Here is a 20,524-nt window from a genome sequence, read left to right on the forward strand (position 1 = left end):
TCGGTTGAGGGATTGACGTGTTTCTGAGAGATACATATTTTGCTTTTCTTCTCGCTAAAGCGAGCCAATTAACATTTGTGCCGCTAGCGGTTTGTTTGAAGAGAAAGAGACTGTAAACGGAAAATAATTAACACGTGGAATCACCGGAGATCTGGACATGTAATGGAGATGGATGGAATACACAATTTCCTTCATAAATAAGGTTTGTGACTTTTTTGTTCTGGAGTGAATGAACGAATGAGTTTTTTTCTGAATCATTTGATGATCACGTTGGCCCTGTAATTAGTGGGGAAGTTTCAGCTGTGTCGAAGAGAGCCTGCAATCACTGAGTCTGTGTTAAATCGTCCAAAAAGGCTTCGTACACATCTGGAATGCGCAGTCTTTCATAAAAGGAACAAATTGTCCACACGATTGATTCTCCCGACTGAATGCAGTGTTTAACAGTAATAATAAATGTAAAGATCTCTTACAGCAAGCCAGCCGCTGATTACCAAGACGAAGGACTCCACCAAAGATTCTATTTGGCTGATTTCACGTAATGAAATATTATATTAAAAACTGTACATAGATAAAGGAGAGAAAGAGAGAGAGCGAATGAAAATAGAGAAAATACTAATAATCCTCCATTAGTCTAACTTTTCGCCTGTCTTATCACGGATCAGCCGACAAATGGGAGGCCCTTACTTTACTGTATAGATTTATGTGTGAAGGTGAAGGGATCTTAAAGGCAACAGATACACGTCTATACAGACAAGACATTACACAAAGTTAGCGGCTAGCTGCATTCATCATCTATTTTTACATGAAGAGACGGCAACTTATTATCCTTAACATTTAACATTAAAATGTTAAAAAGATACTTTCGTCGTACGACTCACATCGATTTATGCGGTTATTTCGCGCAGTGTTGTTTATCTGTTAGCACTGACAACTCTGTGCAAACGCCGCTGCTACGGTCGTTAAGTGAAGCGTTGTCCGTGGCGAGAGGTAATGCCTGAAATTTGGTATTCTCGCTACACTCTTAGCATTGTTGGTATCGGAATATTTGAATTCTCTATTTCCGAAATGGAATGTTCCATGCGTCTAACTACAAGTACAATTCCACGTTCAGAGTCTGTTAATTCCTGTCGTGCGACCGTAATCGCATCGGAAACCTTTCACACGCATCACCAGAGTACAAATACAGCTCCACCAATGCACTACCCTTTTATAACTTACGTACGCGATTCTACCACCATCTGTATACGGCATATCGTTATTCCATGACTTTTTTTCACTTCACTGTATATCTACTGGCGCCTCATGTGATATTAATTCATATAGGTTACCAATCAAAAAAAAGATCGGTGCATATGGGGCCTGAGGTGCCGTCCCACAGAATGAGTAATAATACTTGAGCAAAAACGTTTGACGACCACTAGTCTCAAATAAATATGTTTACATGAGCACCGTATTTCAGTTTATCCACTTAAATGAAATGTGCACAATACGACTTCTTCATTCTGCATGTAAAACTGGCGCACGTATTAAGTTTTTGCGCGACATGTACCCGTATAACAAAGATACAGTTTCAGTTGCAGCAACAGCATAGCAGCGCAAATTCTGTATCTTTCTGCCTTTCCCTTGTTTATCTGCCCTTCTCCGTTCATGTTCACTTTAGGAGCACTGCTCTGAAATGGGCACTTGCTCCATTTAATGAGCCTACCATCGCCGTACTGCTATGTGTGACGTGCGTCAGCGACCACTGCACTTAAGGGGGTCGAAGAAAGCGACCAGCAGGATGTAGCAGAGACCGCGTGCATAATAAAGCGAGTCATGCAGACAGTGCGTTCAATAATCTCATTCCCATTCATTCCTCGGAGCTACAAGTGATGCACGTACAGTTTTCCTCTGCATCGCTCTTCGGTGCGTTGTTGATGTACACTATGTGATCAAAAGTATCCGGACACCTAGCTGAGGATGACTTATAAGTTCGCGGCGCCCTCCATCGGTGATGCTTTAATTCAGTACGGTGTTGGCGCACCCTTGATGACAGCTTCCACTCTTGCAGGCACACATTCAATTAGGTGCCGGAATGTTTCTTGGGAAATGGCAGCCCATTCTTCACGGAGTGCTGCTCTGAGGACAGGTATCGACGTTGGTCTGTGAGACGTGCCACGAAGTCGGAGTTCCATAACATCCCAAAAGTGTTCTAGAGGATTCAGGTCAGGACTCTGTGCAGCCAGTCCATTACAGGGATATTATTCTCGTGTAACCACTCCGCCACAGGCCGTGCGTTATGAACAGGCTCTCGATTACGTTGTAAGATGTAATCGCCATCCACGAATTGTTCTTCAACAGTGGGAAGCAAGAAGGTGCTTAAAATATCAATGGTTCAAATGGCTCTGAGCACTATGGGACTTAACATCTATGGTCATCAGTCCCCTAGAATTTAGAGCTACTTAAACCTAACTAACCTAAGGACATCACACAACACCCAGTCATCACGAGGCAGAGAAAATCCCTGACCCCGAATATCAGTGTAGGTCTGTGCTGTGATAGTGCCACGTCAAACAACAAGGGGTGCAAGCCCCCTCCATGAAAAACACGACCACACCATAACACCACCGCCTCGGAATTTTGCTGTTGGCACTATACACGCTGGCAGATGCGTTCATCGGGCATTCGCCATACCCTCACCCTGCCATCGGATCGCCACATTGTGTACCGTGATTCGTCACTCCACACAACGTTTTTCCACTGTTCAATAGTCCAATGTTTACGCTCCTTATATCAAACGAGGAGTCGTTTGGTATTTACCGGCGTGGTGTGTGGCTTATGAGCAGACGCGCGACCATAAAATCCAAGTTTTCTCACCTTCCGCCTAACTGTCATAGTACTTGCAGTGGATCCTGACGCAGTTTGGAATTCCTGTGCGACGGCCTGGATAGATGCCTGCCTATTACACATTACGACTTTCTTCAACTGTCAGCGGGTCTTTGACAATCAACAGACGAGGTCGGCCTGTACACTTTTGTGCTGTACGTGTCCCTTCACGTTTCCGCTTTACTATCACATCGGAACAGTGGACCTAGGGTTGCTTAGGAGTGTGAAAATCACGCGTACAGACGTATGAAACAAGTGACACCCAATCACCTGACCACCTTCGAAGTCCCTGAGTACCGCGGAGCGCCCTATTCTGCTCTCTCACGACGTCGAATGACTACTGAGTTCGCTGATATGGAGTACCTGACAGTAAGTGGCAGCACAATGCACCTAATATGAAAAACGTATGATTTTGGGGCGTCCGGATACTTTTGATCACATAGGTAGCCTTCAGTTCGGAGACTAGTTTGAAGCAACTCTCCACGTTAGTTTCTGCTGTAACGGTCCAGTTACATACTTGTTTTTATTAACCGTTAAAATATTGATTTCAAGTATAATTTAAGAAAATACAGTAGAAGGCCGATATAAGCCAGTTATCAGGGGACATGCTTTACTCCTCGTTATAGCATACCCGCGGTATATCGGTATATCAAGAGTGAGCCGTGTATTGATTACGCTTGGGAAACAAGGATGAGCACGCATTGCAATATTATACATATTGTATTATACAGTATTTAAATGTAAAAACATTCGAAGTAAGACATTTCAGAAAGTTACCAACTATGGTACAGCAATTAAACAAACTTCACTCAAACGTCGACCAACCAATAAGACGAGTTTCTATACCTTATATAAAGTACGCTTTGATGCAGTATGATATTTTACAACACTGCCTTCAAGCTACGGTCCGTCATTCTACTGCTTTAAAGAAGTGAGTTAGCTTTCTTTGGCGAGTCATTTCACGCAGTTTCTTTAGTGCGTATTGTTTTATACTCATCAAGTGCAACAGCTCAGTCTGGTTTGGTTCACTGTGTTGCTCCATCCACGTAACCACTTTTTTTATATTATCCAGTATTTCACGTGTGCTGGTAACATCGTCTATACTTTCTTCTCCAGCTTCATCATCCTCATCCTGGACTGCTTCACTACTCTCATTTCGAACAGCGTCAATAATGTCCTTGTCATCTAGGTTGTTGTTGTTATGGTCTTCAGTCCTGAGACTGGTTTGATGCAGCTCTCCATGCTACTCTATCCTGTGCAAGCTTCTTCATCTCCCAGTACCTACTGCAACCTACATCCTTCTGAATCTGCTTAGTGTATTCATCTCTTGGTCTCCCCCTACGATTTTTACCCTCCACACTGCCCTCCAATACTAAATTGGTGATGCCTTGATGCCTCAAAACATGTCCTACCAACCGATCCCTTCTTCTGGTCAAGTTGTGCCACAAACTTCTCTTCTCCCCAATCCTATTCAATACTTCCTCATTAGTTATGTGATCTACCCATCTAATCTTCAGTATTCTTCTGTAGCACCACATTTCGAAAGCTTCTATTCTCTTCTTGTCCAAACTATTTACCGTCCATGTTTCACTTCCATACATGGCTACACTCCATACAAATACTTTCAGAAATGACTTCCTGACACTTAAATCTATACTCGATGTTAACAAATTTCTCTTCTTCAGAAACGCTTTCCTTGCCATTGCCAGTCTACATTTTATATCCTCTCTACTTCGATCATCATCAGTTATTTTGCTCCCCAAATAGCAAAACTCCTTTACTACTTTAAGTGTCTCATTTCCTAATCTAATACCCTCAACATCACCCGACTTAATTCGACTACATTCCATTATCCTCGTTTTGCTTTTGTTGATGTTCATCTTATATCCTCCCTTCAAGACACCATCCATTCCATTCAACTGCTCTTCCAAGTCCTTTGCTGTCTCTGACAGAATTACAATGTCATCGGCGAACCTCAACGTTTTTATTTCTTCTCCATGGATTTTAATACCTACTCCGAATTTTTCTTTTGTTTGCTTTACTGCTTGCTCAATATATAGATTGAATAACATCGGGGAGAGGCTACAACCCTGTCTTACTCCCTTCTTAACCACTGCTTCCCTTTCATGTCCCTCGACTCTTATAACTGCCATCTGGTTTCTGTACAAATTGTAAATAGCCTTTCGCTCCCTGCATTTTACCCCTGCCACCTTTAGAATTTGAAAGAGAGTATTCCAGTCAACATTGTCAAAAGCTTTCTCTAAGTCTACAAATGCTAGAAACGTAGGTTTGCCTTTCCTGAATCTTTCTTCTAAGATAAGTCGTAAGGTCAGTATTGCCTCACGTGTTCCAACATTTCTACGGAAAATTTCTAGGTAAGACCACCAAAATCGGTTCTTCGTTTCCGACGACTTCCTAACCGTTCAAGTCTTCAATATTACGCTGTAGAATATCACACTTAGAGCTGATGTCACTGCTGTTGAAATCTGTGTAACTACACCGGTCACATGGATTATAAATCATTCATTCATTGTCTACATTTCTATGTGTTTGTTACAATGTCATAGCGGTTGCACCAATGCTTTGACACACCAGACCCACTGAATAAGCAATGCTCCTAAAATTTTCAGATTTCAAGTGCATTTTCATTTCCTCATCTGAATTTGCTCCTGAAGTGACTGAAGTGAATAGTTCACGGCGATAATGAGGCTTAACTGTTCGTATAATGCCCTGAATTAATTCCGTAGCGGTTTTTTATGCAAAAACTAAGTTTTGGGAAGCACATAATAATAAAGCGCCGTTTAATCACAGTTATAGGTTTGATGATCATTTAAATTTTCGTCAGCCATTAATTTGTGTAGAAATTCAGGTAACTGTCAAGCAGATTCGCCTTCGCAGCAAGCCTTTTCTTCTACTTCAATAGTCGTTTAGCGAATCGCATGGCGACATTTTCGTCTTGAAAACCATCCGTCGGAAGTTTTGTTGCCAGGTAAGTCAAAGCAAAATTTTTCAGCTTGGGCTTTAATAATTGCCCCGGAAAGTGGCACACCTTTACTTCCCTTTATTAAAAACCACCTGTAAAGGTATTCGTCAAGTTCACTGTCTTTTCCTAGTTTAGTCCTTCTTCTGTCCATTCCAAAGTCATTTCCAAATGCGTTTACAAAACATCTATTTTTTTTCGCTTCTTTCACCCATTCCCTGATTGTTCCTTCAGGTACACAGCGCTCGCGTGATAAACTTGATTTAGTATCACCTTCCTTTACACGATCAATAATTTTTATGAAAAGGAAAGTTGCTACTCACCATGCAGCGGAGATGCTGAGTCGCAGATAGACACAACTAAAAGACTGTCATAAACAAAGTTTTCGGTCATTAAGGCTTTCGTCAACAATAGACTGAAACCACCAGTGGATTCAGTTGCCTGAGACTCCAGTGGCGTGCGTGAGTTGCGTGTGTGTCTGTGTGTGTGCGTGTGTGTCCAGATCTATCGTTGACGAAAACCTTAATAGCCGTTCGCTTTATTTGCGACAGTCTTTTTGTTGTGCCTATCTGCGACTCAGCACCTCGGCTATATGGTGAGTAGCAACTTTCCTTATCATAATATTGTTACATTCCATCCTGGATTTTCAATTGTTTGATCAATAATTTTTAGTTTATCACTGACAGAATTCACTTCCCATTTCTATGACATCATAACAAGCATATAGAAATCTAGACAATGAATGAATAATTTATGATCCAGATGATGGTTGTCCTCATTTAGATTATTGCCAAGCACTGTTGCTTAGTCGCTTTGTTGACTGCGTCACAACGTTAAACGTGAGATGAGTATTCAAAGCTTCTGTCCAGTAATAATCCTGATATGTCGGTAACACAAACCTAAGGTTGAGTTTAATTAAGTCCGTCTATTTTGGATATTGCTTAAAGAGCTTGGAAGTTGCAGCAGTAATTATCCTGCTGAATGGCTACATGCAGACTCTAATAAGATTTTTTTCAAGTTCATAAAATATACCTATAGTGCAAAAATCATTCCGATTCCGCAGCCTATCGGACCTCGGTATATCGGGCTTCTACTGTAGTAATTTCAAATTATTGCCGAATGATAGTGTTACGGCGACAAGTGGAAATAAATCCTTTTATAACTGATTTTTGCAGAAATTTGTTATGTGCATTCCGAGCCGCCATCCATCTTCTAGTTCTGGGGAATGTGGAACCTAGATGCATGCGGGATGAAGCGCGGAAACAGTAGGCCAAGTCGAATGTACTCTACAACCTGCTTCGGCCCTGCGGAAACAAGAAAATTAATACAATGTATCAGTGAGTGCTATAATTGTATCCATTTTGGATAGACGTGTTTATAGTTGCGCCAGTTAGATCTGTTTCAGTTAAAATTAATATTTTAAAAACAAATGCTACGAAGCTATAGCTACGAGGCGCATTGCCTGTAATGTCGTTGGAAGATTCTATTTTTGTTGTTGATCCAGTTGTCACTCGATTCGTTTACAAGGCGAACTGACAAGGGGACCGCGCCTACTCTTCATAACCGATTTCGTTCAAATTTATGATACTTGCTGGGATTGTCCAGGAATGAGAGTGACAGGAGTGCCAAGCACTTAGAAAAAAAATAGCCGGAAACGTATTGTAAGGCGTACTACACAAGAACTTCGTATACAAAACTAGATTCTTTTATTATTGTATAGTTGGTAATTTACACGTCCCCCCAACGAAACATGGACCTTACCGTGGGTGCGCTGGCTTCAGTCCCTCAGCTATACAGACAGCCGTACAGTAGGTGCCACAACACAGGGGATGAATCAATGGAGATGCCAGGCATATGTGTGGTTCCTGAGGAAGCGCAGCAGCCTTCTCAGTAGTCGCAGGGGCCACAGTCTGTATGATTGACTATTCTGCCCTTGTAACATCAACCAAAACGGCCTAGCTATGCTGGTACTGCAAACGGCTGAAAGCAAGGGGAAACTACAGCCGTACTTTTTCCCGGGAACATGCAGCTCTACTGTACGGTTAAATGATGATGGCGTCCTCGTGGGTAAAATATTCCGGAAGTAAAATAGTCTCCCATTCGGATCTCCGGGCGGGGACTACTCAGGAGGACATCGTCATCAGGAAATACAACGCTGGGACTCTACGGATCGGAGCGTGGAAATACCTTTATCGGGCAGGTAGGTTGGAAATTTTAGAAAGGGAAATGGATAGGTTAAAGCTAGATATAGTGGGAATTAGTGAAGTTCGGTGGCAGGAGGAACAGGATATCTGACAAGTGAATACAGGGCTATACATACAAAATCAAATAGGGGTAATGCAGGAATAGGTTTAATAATGAATATGAAAATATAATTGCGGGTAAGCTACAATGAACAGCATAGTGAACGGATTATCGGAGCCGAGATAGACACGAAGCCCACGCCTACCACAGTAGTACAAGTTTACATAACTAGCTCCGCAGAAGATGAGAAGATTGAAGAAATGTTTGATCAGATAAAAGAAATTATTCAGGTAGTTAAATGAGACGAAAAATTAATCGTGATGGGGGACTGGAATTCGATAGTAGGAAAAGGAAGACAAGGAAAAATGGTTACCTAATGTGAAATGGAGGAATGGAATGAAAGAGGATGCCGCCAAGGTAGAATTTTGCACAGAGCATAATTTAATAATCGCTAAATTATAAAAGAAGGTTATGTACGTCGAAGAGCCCTGGAAACAGCAGAAGATTACATATAGATTATATAATGGTTAGACGGAGGTTTAGGAACCAGATTTTAAATTGTAAGAAATTTCTACGGGTAGATGCGGACTCTGACCACAATTTATTCTTTATGAACTGTAGATTAAAATTGAAGAAATTGGAAAAAGGTAGGAAATTAAAGAGATGGGACCTGGATAAGTTGAAAGAACAAGGGGTTGTTGGGAGTTTCGAAAAAGACGGTCATGTGAAACCCAGCTCGCGCTATTCGTCCACGAGACTCAAGGGCCATAGACACGGGTTCACAGGTAGATGCCGTGTTTCTTGACTTCCGCAAGGCGTTCGATACAGTTCCCCACAGTCGTTTATTGAACAAAGTAAGAGCATATGGACTATCAGACCAATTGTGTGATTGGATTGAGGAGTTCCTAGATAACAGGACGCAGCATGTTATTCTCAATGGAGAGAAGTCTTCCGAAGTAAGAGTAATTTCAGATGTGCCGCAGGGGAGTGTCATAGGACCGTTGCTGTTCACAATATACATAAATAACCTGGTGGATGACATCGGAAGTTCACTGAGGCTTTTTGCAGATGATGCTGTGGTGTATCGAGAGGTTGTAACAATGGAAAATTGTACTGAAATGCAGGAGGATCTGCAGCGAATTGACGCATGGTGCAGGGAATGGCAACTGAATCTCAATGTAGACAAGTGTAATGTGCTGCGGATACACAGAAAGATAGATCCTTTATCATTTAGCTACAAAATAGCAGGTCAGCAAATGGAAGCAGTTAATACCATAAATTATCTGGGAGTACGCATTAGGAGTGATTTAAAATGAAATGATCATATAATGTTGGTTGTCGGTAAAGCAGATGCCAGACTGAGATTCATTGGAAGAATCCTAAGGAAATGCAATCCGAAAACAAAGGAAGTAGGTTACAGTACGCTTGTTCGCCCACTGCTTGAATACTGCTCAGCAGTGTGGGATCCGTACCAGATAGGGTTGATACAAGACATAGAGAAGATCCAACGGAGAGCAGCGCGCTTCGTTACAGGATCATTTAGTAATCGCGAAAGCGTTACGGAGATGATAGATAAACTCCAGTGGAAGACTCTACAGGAGAGACGCTCAGTAGCTCGGTACGGGCTTTTGTCAAAGTTTCGAGAACATACCTTCACCGAAGAGTCAAGCAGTATATTGCTCCCTCCTACGTATATCTCGCGAAGAGACCATGAGGATAAAATCAGAGAGATTAGAGCCCACACAGAGGCATACCGACAATCCTTCTTTCCACGAACAATACGAGACTGGAATAGAAGGGAGAACCGATAGAGGTACTGAAGGTACCCTCCGCCACACACCGTCAGGTGGCTTGCGGAGTATGGATGTAGATGTAGATGTAGATAGGGAGTATTAGGGCAACGGTTGGCTAGAACAGGGGAAAGGAATACAGTATCAGACAAATGGGTAGCACTAAGAGATGAAATAGTGAAGGCTGTTGGGGATCAAATGGATAAACAGACTAGGCCTAGTAGAAATCATTGGATAACGCATGAGATATTGAAAGGAGAAAATATAAAAATGCAGCAAGTTAAGCAAGCGAAAGGGAATACAAGCACCTAAAAAGTGAGATTGACAGGAAGTGCAAATGGTTAAGCAGGGATGGCTAGAGGACAAATTTAAGGATCTGCAAGCATATTTCACTAGAAAATAGGTAGATACCGACTGCAGGAAAATTAAAGACGTCTTTGGAGTAAAGAGAAACAGCTGTATAAATGTCAGGAGCTCAGTTGTAATGCGATCCCTAACCAAAGAAGGGATAGCTGAAAGGTGGAAAGAATATACATAGGGTCTATACAAAGGAGATGAACTTCAAGGCAGTATTATAAGAATGGAAGAGGACAAAGATGAACATGAGGTGGGAGATACGTTACTGTGAGAAGATTTGACAGAGCGTTGACGTAAGTCGAAACACGACTCCGTGAGTAGACGACATTCAGTCAGAACTACTGATAGCCTTGAGAGAGGCTGCCATGACAAAACCCTTCCAACTGTCGTGTGAAATGTATGAAACAGGCGAAATGTGCTCAGATGTCAAGAAGAAAGTAACAATTCTAATTACCAATTTAGTATTGGAGGGAAGTGTGGGGTATAAAAATTGTGTAGGGAGACGAAGAGATGAATACAGTAAGCAGATTAAGAAGGATGTAAACTTATTCGCAGTTGATGAGCCACGCACAGATAGAGTAGTATGGAGAGCTGCATCAAACCAGTCTTCGGACTGAAGAACACAACATCAACTTTAAACCGAAACAGAGACGCTGAAGAAACGTATAGGGAGAGCGAAAAGTAATCGGGATAATTTTAATTCAAAATTATACTGAAGAATAAACATACAGCCTAAGAACAAATAAGGAAATTGTGAGGCATGCCAACATTTATTAGGATACAAGAAAAGGAGGTTAAGATTCGATGATTGTATTAAAAGAACAGAACCAGTTAGATTAACTAGACATGTTGTAGAATTCTACGGGAGTTGCAGTTGAAGCTATAACCAAACAATAAAATGTAGAAATCAGGGCACATGCGTAGGCACAGAGATAGTCGGTTTTTCCTCGTCCTATTTGCGAGTGGAACAAGAAGCAAAAAGACTAGTAGTGGTGCGGAGTACCCTCTGCCAAGCGCTATAAAGTGGATTCCGGTGAATCGATGCATATGTAGATGTAGAATGTTACAGTAAATAAAGACCTGAAGGTACCGGTAATAATGTAGTCTGATATACCAGACAGGAAAACGTTTGGCAGAAAAATCCCAACTGGACAGGTGTCCTGCAAGAAAACGGCAAGAAGACCGGGACAGTATTGCCTGACCATAGGAAAAGAGCCGGTTCTTTGAGAATGAAGGTAATATTGGCCCAAAGGAAACCTAAAACAAACCAGAAGTTATCAAATATTTTGTCCTCAGGGCACACGTGTTGCGCCATTAGTGGTTAAGACATATTACAAGTCATCATCAGATGACCTGAAGACGTTACTCGTCAACTGAAGGCTCTAACAAGTCTCTGTGTTTCTACAAGGCAGTTCGCCTAGCCAAAAACAAAACACTGCAAACACCGCTTTATTGTACGTCACGTAGCCCAGTAGGCCGAAAACAGTAACAAAAATATTAACTGAATTTTCCATCGGTACGTGGCAGAAGATGACAACAATATTAAATAGAAAATACTTTCCTAATATTGGCAGTTATGTTTCCGGAGAATGAGAGGAATCGGAAGCTAGCAAAGATTTCAAGTGGTTCAGATCGGTCTGAGCACTATGGGACTTAACATCTGAGGTTATCAGTCCCCTAGAACTTAGGACTACTTAAACCCAACTAACCTAAGGACATCACACACATCCATGCCCGAGGCAGGATTCGAACCTGCGACCGTAGCAGTCGCGCGGTTCCGGACTGAAGCGCCTAGAACCGCTCGGCACAACGAGCAAAGATTTGATCCAACATTTGCGGAACACCATTTAATAGGAAACCGCACATACGACGAATATTGTGAAATTTTACATACTTTTAAGAAAAGCAGAAAGATGATGTTACTTGAAACATTTGAAAGCAATTAACTTCAATAAACATTGGTAAGCGGAACACAACAAGTTGTCTTGGATCGATAGTCATTGAAAGATGTAGAAATAACTTCGGGTGTGTCCCAGGGAATTGCGTTGGGAGCCTTGCTGTTCATGTTCGATATAAACTATTTTGCGCGCATTATTACTAGTAACCTCCGACTGCAGATGATGCAGTTATCTGTAATGAAGTACTGCCTGAAAGAAGCTGCACAAATATTCAGTCAGATCTTGATAAGAATTCAAAGTGGTGCGAAGATTGGCAATTTTGGTAACACGTAGATAAACAAATGAAATTATGTATTAAAAAGATGGCAGCTACAGTGATGTGTAACGTAAACAGTGAAATGATAGTGAACTGTAAGATTCCACCTGGTTGCCAGATGAGAAAAAGCAGTTTCCTTAGATGCAATGAATTAGAAGTTACCTGTAAGTACCCTTCCATTTCATAGAAAAACGTTGAGGAACTGTTTTTAAATCTATAACCTAGATGTGAAACCGTAACCTATGTGTAAAAATGGACAAATTATGTAATATTTCAGGACACCCACTGAAGATGCCTTGTAAAAAACGCGGAACGCGTCTGGGTGCATAAATAAAAATACAAATTTAGATGTGCAGCATGCAAAAGTGGCAATTTCTTTGAAACAGCTGCAAGATTAGATTAATTACTGTACGCAGGGCGACATTTAAGAGATCATTCTTCCTGCCTCCCATAGTTGATTGGCACGGTGAAAAGTTCTAATAACTAGTACAGTGGGAGGTGCCCTCCGCCATGCACTTCACAGTTGTTTGCAGAATGTAGATATAATAAATGTAGATATGCCACAGAATTAGTTTTAAATGACCAAACTCAATTTTCTATTTCCTCTCTGTTATATTTTCAGTTATACAGATATTAGATTACAATTGTGATTCACTTTAGTTTTCAAATGTTCATATAGGTAACGATGCCCCCACAAAAATCTGGATTTTTCATTTTTAATTAAATTAATTGACTACACTGACGGAAAGAAGAAATCGCGACACGATGATGGCAGGCGTGTTTCTACATCTGAAAGATGATGTCTATTCAGATTTCACTCATGTCGCATAATGGTGGCGCTAGTAGCGTCGCTACAAGGATGCAAATCAGGTTTGCGTGCTGTAACGGTCGTGGGCGTTAGTTACCTTTGAGACTGGACGTCGTGAGCTGAAGTTGCTCAAGTATGCCTTCTAAGGTGAAAAAGACGCCATTGTCAAGACCTCACTGAGTTTGAACGAGGTAATGTAATAAGAACTACGATAAGCTGAATGTTCCCTCTGCGATATTCCAGCCACTATACATGACTGCTGGCAGCGGCGATCAGGGGAATGTACGGTCGCAAGAAGATCGGGCTCCGGACGGCCACGTGACACCACCGAGATGTTCGGCGTATGGCTCTGGTGGAACTGGAGCAGCAATTTCAGTAGCAGTTGGCACCACAGTGACACAACGAAGTGTGTAACAAAACGGTTACTTCACGGACAGCTCCGAACCAGATGCCCTCTGGCGTGCTTGTACACTCCAAATCACCGCCTTTTGCAACTTCGGTCGCGTCAAGTGAGAGCTCATTGGAGAGCAGGGTGGATGTCTGTTGTGTTTTCTGATGGAAGCTGGTTCTGCCTCGGTATCAGTGGTGGCCGTGTGTTGGTTAGGAGGAGACCAGGTGAGGACCTGCAACCAACCTGTCTGCGAGCTATAGATACACTGGACCTACACCTGGAATTATGGGTCTGGCGTGCAGTTTCATATGATAGCAGGAGCACTCGCGTTGTTATCCCACGCACCCTGTCTGCAAATTTGTGTGTCTGTCTGGCGATTCAACCTGCTGTACTGCCATTCGTGAGCGGCATTACGGGGAGGGGATGTTTTCCAACAGGTTAACGCTCGCATACATACTGCCGTTGTAACCCAACACGCTCTACAGAGAGTCGACGACCTATTGTCTTGGCCTGCAATCGACCACACATAGAACACGATCGGACGACATCATCCACAAACACCATTACGCGTCTATGTAATGACCGTCGAAATGCAACAGGCAAGGAACTCCATTCCACAAACCGAAATCCGGATTCTGTACAACACAATGCAAGCATGTTCACATGCCTGCATTCAACATTCTGCCGGCTACACCGCTTATTCATTTACCAATATTCACATCTGCAATGGCTTGTCTCGCACTTACATTAACCCGTGACCTAAGGACGTCAGTTACCTAAATATGTTACCTAGACAAATATATTACCGAAATTTCTTTACTCTACATTGATTATTTTTTGGTGTTGCGATTTTTTGCGTAAGTGTATTTTGCGTGACATAGAAAAGTAATTCTTTCCGTTGTAAACACACTATATGTAATCACTTTTTGTATCTTCTGTATACGTAATATTCGTGAAAGTTGCACGTCATTTTATCCGTGTTACCGAAATTCATTTACGATCTATCGATGGACTGAAAAACAGAAAGTCGGTTCGTGACCAAATAAATAATATTTTGCAGATTATTAGGAAAAGTTTCCTATTTAATATTAGTAATAATAGTAATAAAAGTGACAAAAACATCAAAGTACAGAGTGTTTATATGTATGTAATGCTGAACGATGAACTATAAGTTGTACAGAATAGAGTTGCTTGAAACACGGATGCCACGTATTAGAAAAATGTTGGGTGCACCACAAAGTGTCAATGTCTGGAAAATGAGAAGTAACGAGTACATCTACGAAAACATATCAGAAGCAACTGCAAAGCGAAGATTTATCTCCTTTGGACACATGTACCGAGCAGAGGGAGACGAAACTAATATTCCTATATTTCTAGTAAAAAGAAGTCGATGGCAGTACGGATAACTAGAAAGAAACAACAAAGCATCGGAAATAGCAAAAAGAAATGTTTTTAACAACAAAATACTAAATTCAGAAGGCTTTCAAGGAAGAGAAGGCAAAAAATAGGGAACAAAACGGCCAGAAGAAACGAAAAAAAACAAAATGGGGAGAAGATGAATGGGTACTGCAAAAACAGGAAACGACAAAGAAAGAAGAGGAATTGAAGTTGTGCGATTGTAGTTGCTCGGTACAAAGATGAAATATGAAATTGGCCAGGTACGAGGAGGACTCCCCCGCTGAAGGTTCCGTACAAACTTAATTATGTACGTAGACAGTTAATCCATTCTGGAAATCGAGGATCTCGACGATTTTTGCCTGTAATCGACATCGATATTGGCAAGACATCTGTTCTAGGGATTCCAAGACTTTCTAGAATATTTTAATTTCAAGTTCGAAGCCGGACAACAAATGACAAAAAAATAATTTTTTGTGTGATTTAAGTACAGACTAACAATTTTCCAGTTTTTCCCTTAACCTATACTGTGAAACGTTTCTTCTTGCGAAATTTCATGATCCTACGGCATGGGAAAGTACCCTCAGGTTTTTATGAGTGAGTTTGCGAGTATCAAATTACGCGACATAAGTGGCCGTGTTGACTTAGAAGCTAACGTTTATTATACCGCTAATGGTCCATAGATATTAGTATGTGACGTAAATGTCAGCTTACTGCGTCTACCTGTCCGTCTTAACAGACGATGAACAAACAGACAGTCTGATAACAAATGACAACAAAGTATTTTTCCTTGTGATATAATTACAGATTAACAGTTTTTGGAATTTTTCCTTTGGTTGTAGTGTGAAACCTTGCTTCTCGGGAAATTTCATGATTCTAGGTCAACAGGAAGTGGCCTATAGGTTTTGATGAGTGAGTTTGCGAATATTAAAATATGTGATATAAATGGCCGTATGTTTTAATTGCACTGACTTAGAAACTTTAATTTTTTTACATCGCTAAGTGGCCGTAGACCCTGGTATGTGGTATAAATTTCAACTTGATACATGTCTATCCATTGCTGAGAAAAATGGTTCTTAACTGTCGGACAGACAGACAGACACATGGACAACAAAATGGTCCTATAAGTTTTTTTTTTTTCATAATGCGGGGCCACAGTCATAATATATTTCTTTTAAAGTCAGTTCCGCCATTAGACTGTTCTTTATTTGCAGTGTTACCTTTACACTTACACGATCATGATTTCGGCTTCAAAGCGCCATTATCAAGCGTTTTAAGTGTTATACAGTGCCTAAGATGGCATACTCTCGTATTTAAAATACACTATTAGACACATTGTCTAAGGGTATACTCAGTGATGAAAGAAAGCAGTAGGCTTTACTAGAAATATCGACCCTTAAACAATGTGTCTAATAGTGTATTTTAAAATACGAGAGTATGCCATCTTAGGCACTGTATAACACTTAAAACACTTGATAATGGCGCTTTGAAGACGAAATCATGATCGTGTAAGTGTAAAAGTAACATTGCAAATAAACAAGAGTCTAATGGCGGTACTAACTTTAAAGTGATCCTATAAGCGTTCCATTCTTACTGACTTAGTTATGGGGCCCTTTGTAACGGTTTCAATATATATATATATATATATATATATATATATATATATATATATATATATATATATATATGTGTGTGTGTGTGTGTAAGGTAAACGGATTGACACAATATTTTTCGGAAGATGAAAAAAACGTAAATTAGTTACAAACTACGGCGTGCACACACGTTATCCAACATGTAAACGTCGCTACAGATATTCGGATCTGTGCTATGACATGTTTGATATGCCTGCAATCATTGGCGATGATCTGGCGCAGACAAATAGCGAAATTCTGCATGACCCGCTGAAATGTCGGAACAATGATGCTGTCGATGACTTCCTGAATGGCTGTTTTCAGCTCAGTAATAGTTTTTGGGGTTATTGCTGTACAGCTTGTTTGAATATAGCCCTACAAAAAGGAATCGCATGTGTTCAGATCCGGAGAATATGGCGGCCAATCGAGGCCCATGCTAGTGGCCTCTGGGTACCCCAGAGCCGAAATGCGGTCCCCAAGTACTCCTCCAGGGCGTCAAACACTCTCCTGCTTCGATAGGGTCGAGCTCCGTCTTGCATGAACCACATCTTGTCGAAATCAGGGTCACTTTGGATAATGGGGATGAAATCATCTTCAAATACCTTTGCGTACCGAGCGGTAGTCACCGTGTCATCAAGTAATATCGCACCGATTATTCCGTGATTGGACACTGCACACCACACAGTCACCCGTTGGGGGTGAAGAGACTTCTCGATCGAGAAATGCGTATTCTCAGTCCCCCGAACGAGTCAGTTTTGCTCATTGACGAATCCATCCAAATGAAAGTGGGCTTCGAAGCGAAGCCAAATCATACATACGCATCCTAATTCCCATCGCGCCTCGCACTCAACCGTGCAGTGTGAACGTCCTAAAAGAAACCGTTCAGAAGTTATGACGATTTTGTTTCCTGTAGTTCAATAATTGTCACTACATATACATCTCCTGCGGAGCCGTGTGTTACAGACGCAAGTGGAGGAGGTACTTACAATAGAGTCGGGATGCCGAGGCGGCGCCTTCGATAAAGCCCGGCACCTTCGGCGGGAGAAGCGTGCAGACTGTGCGTCAGCTGTCGCCCGCGGCAGCGGCCCGGCCAGTGGTTTGGCGCCAGATGTGTGCTACAGATAGCGGCCGCATGCAGAAGGCGTCGCGACGTGTCGCGCTGTGTCGCGGCGCTGCAACGGGGCCGAGGCTGCCGCCCCAGAGCACGTCGCGTTGCACGTAGGCCGGCGTCGCGTGCGGGCCTGCAACAGGCGGGGTAGCGTCACTGCACGCGGCCGACCGCTGCAACTACTCCGTCTGGACACTTGTTACTGGGCGTTAATACGGGCTCTGTCCGCGGCTCGTGGTCTTGCGGTAGCGTTCTCGCTTCCCGCCCACGGGGTCCCGTGTTCGATTCCCGGCGGGGTCAGGGATTTTCTCTGCCTCTGTTGTGTGTCTTTCATCATCATTGACTCGCAAGTCGCCGAAGTGGCGTCAGCTAAAAAGGACTTGCAATTTCGGCGGCCGAACACCCCGCATGGGGTCTCCCGGCCAACAATGCCGTACCATCATTTCATTTCAATATGGGCTGTGTCCACCCTTCGCATGAACGGTGCTGAGAACCCATTCAACGAGGTGTCTGAATGTCTCTGCAGAAATGGCACTCCACCCTTCCTCAACAGCAGAAACCAAGGAAGTTAGTGATTTATACAATAGGGTTTGGAGAGAAATCGACATACTAGCTGATCCCAGAGGTGTTCCATTGGGTCCAGGTTGGCACTGTGGACAGACCAGTCCATTTCAGGTATGTTATTGTCCACAAACCATTGCCTCATAGATGCTTTATGATAGGATGCATCGCCATGCTGATATAATCATCGTCGCCAAACTGTTCCTCTACTGCACATGGTACAAAAGACTATACGAGAGAGTACAAAAAAACTGGAATTATTTTTAAAAGCTATTCACATTGCTTGCAAAACAACCTTATCCCCTCAAAAATACTCTCACAACTAATACATTTGTTCCACCGGTGCTTCCACTGTTTGAAACATTTTTGTAGTCATCTTTAGAAATGGCTGACAGCTCCTCCCTCATTTTTTTCTTGACTTCTTCAATGTTGTCAAATTGGTGCCTATTCATGCCCCATTTCGTGACAAAGTCGCACGGAGCCAGGTCAGACGAGTAAGGTGCGTGTCTAACAGAGATGCCTGTGTGCGCAGGTGCGTTGTAGTGGTGGAAGAACCAGTCTGCTGTCTGCCACAAATCGGGTCTATTTTGAGGAACACTGTTGTGCAATCTCCTCAAAGCTTCCAAATAAAAGGTTTGATTGACGGTCTGACCTGAGGGAACAAACTATGAACTACGCCCTTGGCATCAAATAAGCAAGTCAGCATTATTTTGATGTTTGGTTTGAGTTGACGACGTTTTTTATGGATGGGGTCACAATAACATCTTCCATTGGCTTGACTGTTGCTTGGTTTCTGAGTCGTAACGGTAGCACCATGACTCATCACCAGTAGTGACCTTTGACAGAAAATCTGGATCAATTTCAAGCTGTTGCTTCACAGCACATGTTCCAACTCGACGTTCCCTTAGATTGTCAACCAGAACCAGAGGAACGAACTAGGCAGCAACTATTTTCGTTCCCAAATCTTCGATAAAATTCACTGAACTGAGTTCCAAGATAACCCACCAAACACTGACAGTTTATCAATTGTCTGTCGACGGTTTTTGAGCACAAGCTCTCGAAATTTTTCAATATTTTCGTCCTTTCGGGCAGTCTACGAACGCCCAAACGAGGTTTGTCATTACTTGACGTGTCGCCGTTTTTAAATAGAGCTAACCACTCGAACACTTGAGTTTTTCCCATAGCGTCATCTTGGTAAGCTGTTTTCAACATTAAAATAGTTTCCGCAGCATTTTTACTGCGTAGAAAACAAAATTTCACAGCTGCACGTTGTTCACTTACACTTGCCATCATAAAAAAGAGAGAACAAAACAACGCTAGGAAAAACAATCATTGCAGATGAAAGGAACAAGCCAGATCGACAACACAGGCGACACTGAACTGACAATGAGTTGCGCTATACACACCTAGCGGCAGAAATGCGTACTACACAAGCTCCGCCCACGGCAATGTTATTTCGGTTTTTTTTTGGTACCCCCTTGTAAAACGTGTTCGTACCCTTCCATATTTAGCGTTTACTCAGGCACAATAAGTAGATAACGTACAAACCACAGAAAACACCCCCATACCTTAACACTAACTCCTTCGTGGCTCACTGTTGGCATTCAAGTGGTGTAGGTAACATTCTCCACACATTCCCCAGACCCAGATCCTTCACTCCGATTGCCACAGGTATGGCGGGATTCAATCGTTCCAGTCACCCACTGTCCAGAGACGTCGCTTTTTACACCACCTCGATCGTCCCTTAGCTCTGACTACAGAAATACGTGGCTTATGGGGAGCTTCTTGACCATTGTACCCCATTCTCCTTACCTCCCTACACACAGTCGTGGTAGCTGGGCTATTGAAGTAACTTTGGAACTTGTCAGTGATCCCTTCCGCTGATTTCATGCGAATTTTTACAAGTACCGCACTGCTCGACGGTTCCTGTCCATCGGAACGTGAGGTCTACCTGGTCTTACTTTAACTGGTGATATTCCTTCGCGTTTCCATTTTAAAAAATCAGATCACTATCAGCCAACTGGGGCAGTTTAGAGGGGTTCGAATGTCTCTGATGGAACTGTTAGTCGCGTGTCATCTAATGACCCGTCCACTTTCGAAGTCACTGAGCTCTCTTGACCGACCCATTCCGCTATTAGTGCTTCTCTACGAGGGGCGTTTGAAAAGTTCAGATGGTTCAA

General features: G+C 42.3%; 1 protein-coding gene across 1 annotated transcript in view; it reads right to left on the reverse strand.

Moving 5' to 3' along the window:
* LOC126175813 (fibronectin type 3 and ankyrin repeat domains protein 1-like) overlaps nt 1-17,770 on the reverse strand; it is a 168,894-nt gene extending 151,124 nt beyond the window's left edge. Inside the window, exon 1 of the mRNA XM_049922801.1 lies at nt 17,662-17,770. The gene's annotated coding sequence lies outside the window, so the exon portion shown is untranslated. The remainder of the gene's footprint in view (nt 1-17,661) is intronic.
* Between the last annotated feature and the right edge of the window lie 2,754 nt (nt 17,771-20,524).

Source organism: Schistocerca cancellata, chromosome 3 (genome assembly GCF_023864275.1).
Source record: "Schistocerca cancellata isolate TAMUIC-IGC-003103 chromosome 3, iqSchCanc2.1, whole genome shotgun sequence".
Lineage (NCBI taxonomy): Eukaryota > Metazoa > Arthropoda > Insecta > Orthoptera > Acrididae > Schistocerca > Schistocerca cancellata.